Below are 6,317 nucleotides of genomic sequence, written 5' to 3' on the forward strand. Positions count from 1 at the left end.
ATGTCCTTTTCTGTTTACCAGGATTTGCGACGACGGTACAAGTGTTTCTTAGCGCAAGTACACGTGTTTTCTTGTCCAAAGAAGAGACCGTGACAGTTGGCACCGAACAAGCGGCACCCGATACCCGTCGAAACCGGCCGGGCCCGGCGGCACGCAGGTGTCCTCCCTCGCACTGACCCAGGCCTTCGTTCATTCAAAAAAAAAAAAAACATGGCGAAAACAACACCACGGAGGCGGCCGCGGCCAGCGGCCACGCCACGAGACGACGACGGCGACGACGGCGACGCGAATGATTGGGAGGAGAGAGGGGCGTACGTCGAGGCGATCCGGGCAGGGCGGAAGGCGACAAGGGGAAGTGGGCCGCGACAAGATCCATGATCCGAGGAGATGGTACTCGCCCCCTCCTCCCCGCCTGGATTTTTGTTCCTTCCCCACTCCGTACTTGTCTCCATCCGCTTGGATCTTCCCGGATTCCCTCCGCATTATGTATGCACTGCGCGCTGGGGGCGGCGCGCGCCTCCGCCCGATCGCCCTAGGGCTCCTCCTCCGATCGATCCCTTGTGGCCGCCGCTGCCGTAGGGGTCGAGATGCGCCGATCGAGGGTGAAAGGCACGTTTTAGTTTTTGCGGAAATTAGGGCCGAATTCGTGCTGGATTGGACGAACGATTCGATTGGTGCTGCATGCGGCGGTTGAGGAATGTGTACGGTAGGATGCCGATTTGTGGTTTCCGATTTGAGAAATTCGTAGAACATTCAGTTCCAATCTCGTTATTGTTGTCGAGAAGCTTCCCTTATCCTCGAAGCTGCGGCCTCCTCCCTTTTAATTTAGTGAAAACATGCACCGGCAAGATAGTTCCGACTAATTATTCAAATTCGACGGTCCCACGTTTGTTCCCTGCGAAGGATATGCCACCCTTGGATATGCCACATCTAAATCACCTAATGCCATTGGTTGAATATCAGTAACGAGGGCTGGATTCGGTGCTGACATTGCACAACTAAGGAAGAACTGTGTCTGTCAGATTGACCGAAATCAGGTGGGAAAAGATTAGGGAGTGTAGGGAATACAAATGGTTTATAGGGAGTGGAAACTGGGGAGAAAGAACAGGAAGAGATGATTCTAACCTTTTACAATTGTTAAGCCTCAGGTGCTTAATGATTAAATCACTCTGAAGTAGTTCATATAGATGACTTCATGAGCTGTGTATTACTAGTGGTTTACCAGTGTGATGCTAGATGCTAACCCTTTAGTACTAACACCTGTCATGGTTAGTTTGCATCAGCTTACGAAATATTCCATAGCAGTTATGTAAGCAACTGAAAGAGTCCACTGTTAAGAGCAGTACATTAGTTTTCTTGGTAATTGGATCCAAAGGTACTATATTCTGATATTGACAAAGTGAATATTTAAGTTATCTAGCAAATACAAACTTTTATTGAACTGAGGAAATGTTTTTTTCCTCGATCTGGGGAAATGTTACCGACTCATTTCCAGATAGCACATTTCACCTGACATTGTCTCTGACTGTGTTGCATGCCTACGTTAGGATGAATCTTGTGATGGTTGAAGTTGGTATAGCACTCGACCAGTTTCTGACTCTCTTGAATTTTATTTCATAACTTCAGGAAAATACAGGGAGTTTAGAGAAAGATATTTTTACAGTGAGATGGCGTTGGCCAAAACTGGATGTCTGCAATGCTGCAGCCAAAGCTATGACATTGTCTATACAGTACATGTCAGCAAGTGGAACGCAGAACAGTTACTCTGTGAGAAGGTACTCGGATGGGTCATGAGAGCAGCTCACAATGCCTGGTGTTGGCAGTCATGATGTGGTAAATATTCCTGCTTCTGCATTCAATATCTGTATACACTGATGGGCTAGTATGGGCCTGAATATGTTTTCATCAACTGTAGTACAGTGATCATATTCATATGGACCTTTCCCCACCCCCACCTCTCTATCTCTCTCAGATGTGCAGTTACTGCTCAAGAGACATTCATTGATAAATACTCTTACTGTTCTTGTGTTTACCTGCTCGGACATCATTACTGCAATTTATTAGTTATATTCCTGAGGCAGGCAGCATCACAATTCATGAATGTATCAAAGATATAACTACCTCATTTACTTCGTGTATGCCTGCACAGTTCTTTCTATTCTAATGTCTTGTTTGTTCCATTCAACTATTCACCAAAATGCCTGCAGAGAGTATAGTCTTGCTCATTTACTTTCTGTGTATATCGGAACCATCCTCCCTCTTCAAATGGCCTGTTTGCTCCTCCTGTAAAAAAGCATGCAGATAGGACAATCTAGTTCTTAGCTATTCGTATCCCTCCCTGTTCAGGTGTGGTATAATTTCAAGACGACAATGCCCTTAGGTTGGTGGAACATCCATTATAAGGAGGATTCAAAATAAGTGGGGCAGTAATTAGTTTGATGATGCTTTTTATTTGGTCTGCCGTACCAGTCCACCAATCCCTGTTATACATTTGGGTATTATCAGAAGAGCACAGTCACGTGATGCACATGTCATGCCATGGATTCTTGGACGAATGACACGATCAATTCATGGTGCCTGCTCTTGGCATCTGACACGACAGGTCAGAATCATGTATCCCCATGTTGGTATGTTTTCATGTAGTCTGTTGCGTACATTAATTTCTTAAATATAATTTTAGTTGCTTTTCTAACGACACACAAAACGATTTACGCTGGTTACAGCAAAACTATGACTATTTACCTAGAAATTGTATTCCATGATGATTTTTGAGCATCTATTCATGACGTTAAGAACTGAACTAGACAGTTATGTATGCTGGACATGAGCTATGCTTAGAAACTTAGCAAATGGGCAATCTAAAACAAACCTAGCAAGCAAGCAGTCGAAAAGTACTGTGATGACTAGATCAATGAATCTGTAAAGACAATGTCATGGTGTTGTAACAAATTCAGTATGTTCATTGTCACACCTTTTCAAATGTTAGCTTTGGGATGAGTTAGTTGAACAAGGACACTGTTACTGCTCATGCATAGATGATGATCATGCCAATAAGGGATCATGAGCACTATAGCAATTGAACAGACATCTGCACGGTGGAGGAAAGATGTATAATGCCGGTGGCTAGTTTTTCCCCTTTTTAAAAGAGGAGTATCCAGATCAGATATTTGTTCCTATATCTGCTCAATCCAGGCTGTACCAACCTAAGGACGAGAGGCAAGACCCACTAGAAATTTGGGCAATGAAAAACTTGTACTGGCCTTGCTTTGATCTTGGAACAGTGTATGCCAGTGGTTGGAGTCATAGGGCTAACCTTTTCCGATAGCAAGAACATTGATTTCCATTTTCCCCATTACTAACAAGACGAGAGAGAAGATACTTCCTTGCTATGAGGCAGTGAAAGCTGGAAGGACTCCAATCATCAGGACGCAGCTTGGCGCGCTGCTGCTGTCTACTACTCTCCGACATAATGGCATAATTCAAGGGTGCCAAGGGCCACAAGAGTTTGGTACGTAGTGCCCCAAGGCACTCAAACAAAACAAAAACCAAACGGTATACGTGATGAGGGATTAGATTATCTTAAGGACCATAGATCTTAGGGGATTTACTGGGGGGTTGTAATGCCAGTAAAAAACTAAGTAGATTTGGGGTCTTCGAGGTCTCCCTCGGTAAGTCTATGAGCTGGAATCCATTGAAGAGTGTACACTCCAAGCATGTCGAGCTCATCATATCTTTAGATAGTTGAGAGAAGGTTTGGTTGGTGTGAGCTTGATTTGTTTTCTGTGGTATCGGAATTAGGAGAGAGCTTGGGGTTAATATGGTGTTCCACACCCTGATCACAGCTGTGCAGTCGTTGGTCGGACGGCTGTCGGGCACGATACAGTTTGTTAACTGACGGGAAGCTTTTTGGCAGACCTGCTCTCGCATGTGATGCTAGACCCTCTTGATCCTGTCATTTGGCCTGTGCCGGAAGGTACGGCTGTAGAGAACTTTTATGTATTCTTTGTCGCTTGTTTGATGTTCTCTCCCTCCCAATTTGAGTCTTTTTGATGGTAGAATAATATTTCCGCAGGGTACAATGGTGAACCATTACATTAGTTTTCTTCCGTTGCCTAGCACGTGCTCTGTAATATTCCCATACTGGTTCATTTTAACTTGAGGCCTTGCTGCTTCTTTTGGTTGTTATTATTTTCTGGATTTACAACCTTTTCATCTTTTTAATTTCCACTTGCCCTGGTCAGTTTTCTGCTGGATAGCTACAGCCTGTAGGTGCCGCAGGAAAATGACAACAGCACCTCAAGTTAACGCAGCTAGCGCCCGACAATGTGTTAATGAGGTCTACTCATATCTCGTAAAGAATCAAACGTGCTGTACTGTCTTCTAATCTTGTAAAACAGTTGTTTTCTTCCAAAGCTAATGTCAGAAATTTCTAGGCAGCAATCTACTACCTCCGCCAGGAATTAACTGCCACTTTTTTTTTGCGGATTTGACAATATATTAGCTGGGAATCAAACCGGGCAGTTTATTTTGCCGTAAGGCCAACTCCACCGCACGACCCCAAACGGACGTCCGTTTTGTCCGGATTCTGTCCGTTTGGGTAGGGCGATGGGGTCGTTTCCGGGCCTGTCCTCGGATGCGGTGGCCGTGCGCCCAGCGCGCGGCTGCATCCTTTACCCCATCCTGTCCGCGTCTATTTAAAAAAAAGAGCAACGTTTTAAATGCCAAGCCCTAGTTCATCACGGCCCCGGTTCATCACGCCGGCAACAAAGCCAGCGGCCTACACGTCCATCGCCGGCATCAACAGCGGCCGGCAACACAGCCATCCTCCAAAATGAATGGCTGTCCTCGCTGGCAACACAACCAGCGGCCGGCAACACAGCCAGCCTTCAAAATGAATGTTTTTCTCGCCGGCACACAGCCAGCGGCCCAGCGGGCGGGCGGCACCCGTGCCAGCCTCCAAAAAAGAACGGCCACGGCCGATCGAACGACCTAGTTCAGGCCGTCGGCGTCAAGCATCTCCTTCTGCCTGGTCTCGAACCAGGCCCTCGTCTTCTCGCTCATCTTCGACAAGTCCACGCTCGTGATCGCAAGGGCCACCTCCTTCGCTTTGGTGGCGGCATTGGTGGCCTCGATGTCGAGCTGCCTTTGCCTGGCCTTGACGTTGTCGGCCTCGATGTCGAGCTGCCTTTGCCGGGCCGCCTCCTCCATGTCGAGCTGCCTTTGCCGGGCGCCTCCTCCATGTCGATCTTCCTTCTCTTGGCCGCCTCCTCCATCTCAAGCTTCTTCCTTTGAAGCTCTAAGTATTGCTTCATTTGCTTGTCCTTGCTTTGCCGCTTCTTCTCGTCCCTCACATTCTTTGCCGCCTCTTCTTTTGTGCTTCCGCTCTTTGTGTCAGCTCGTCGATGAACAATGGCTCGCCACTAATGTCCAAGTCATTGATTTCTTCTTCATCACCATCACCTTCGACATAGACGTCATCGTCTTCATGCCACGAGTCACCATGGTCGTAGTCAGCATGGTCGTCGCCCTCTTCATCGACAGTGAACTGGCCGCGGCCATCCTGACTTTGGGTCTCCTCGGGGTCGTAGACAGGGTCGTGCCCACCCTCGTAGATCACTTCCTCCATGAACTGGTCGTAGTAGGGGTCGTCGACCGGTGGCGTTGGTGTTGGCATTCCGTCGAACAAGACGCGGGGGGACGGCATGGTGCCGGTAAACGGCGGCCGTGCTTGCTTTCTTTGCATCTCGACGGCCGGCCGGCCGCCGCTGCTGGACCCAGGGGCGACGTTGAGGTCGATGACGGCCGAGGGGCGCGGTGTGGACAGCGCGAACATGCCAACGTCCGACAACCCTCGAAACGGGTCTGGCCGTCGTGCCTTGGTGGAGGAAAGCCGGGCGACAAGGGAGTGGTCCGTGACGTCGGCGACTGGCAGTGCGGAGGCTGGGCGACCGACGACCCTGTGCTCGCCGGACCGACGGCCCCTCCAGAGAAACCGGCCGGACGACAAATGCCAGCCATGAGAAGGGCGTGCGCTTTGCTGACGATGGCCGCCTTCTCATCGACCTCGGCCTTGTGCCGCGCGGCCTCAATCGCAGCGCGGTCGGCCGCTCTCTTGGCCGCGGCGACGTTGGTCTTGGCGACCGCCCTCCGGTCCCTCCTCTTCACCGATTCCGCGTTCAACTTGGCGATCTCCTCCGGCGTGCACTCCAACCGCGGTTTCCTTGGCGCCTTGCCCTTCTTCTTCTTCTTGGCCATTCCGGGCGGGTCGACGGCCAGGCCGCCGTAGTTCGGCTGGGCGTCGGCCATGGACGGGGAGG

General features: G+C 49.3%; 1 long non-coding RNA gene across 2 annotated transcripts in view; it reads left to right on the top strand.

Annotated features, from left to right (window-relative positions):
- The first annotated feature begins 271 nt into the window (after positions 1-271).
- Positions 272-6,317, top strand: part of LOC119275265 — a 13,521-nt gene continuing 7,475 nt past the window's right edge. For both annotated transcript variants that reach the window (XR_005135597.1, XR_005135596.1), the window contains exons 1-3: positions 272-390; positions 1,627-1,833; positions 2,347-2,602. This is a non-coding gene — a long non-coding RNA (uncharacterized LOC119275265). The remainder of the gene's footprint in view (positions 391-1,626; positions 1,834-2,346; positions 2,603-6,317) is intronic.

The sequence above is a fragment of the Triticum dicoccoides genome, chromosome 3B (genome assembly GCF_002162155.2).
Source record: "Triticum dicoccoides isolate Atlit2015 ecotype Zavitan chromosome 3B, WEW_v2.0, whole genome shotgun sequence".
NCBI classification, from domain to species: Eukaryota; Viridiplantae; Streptophyta; class Magnoliopsida; order Poales; family Poaceae; genus Triticum; species Triticum dicoccoides.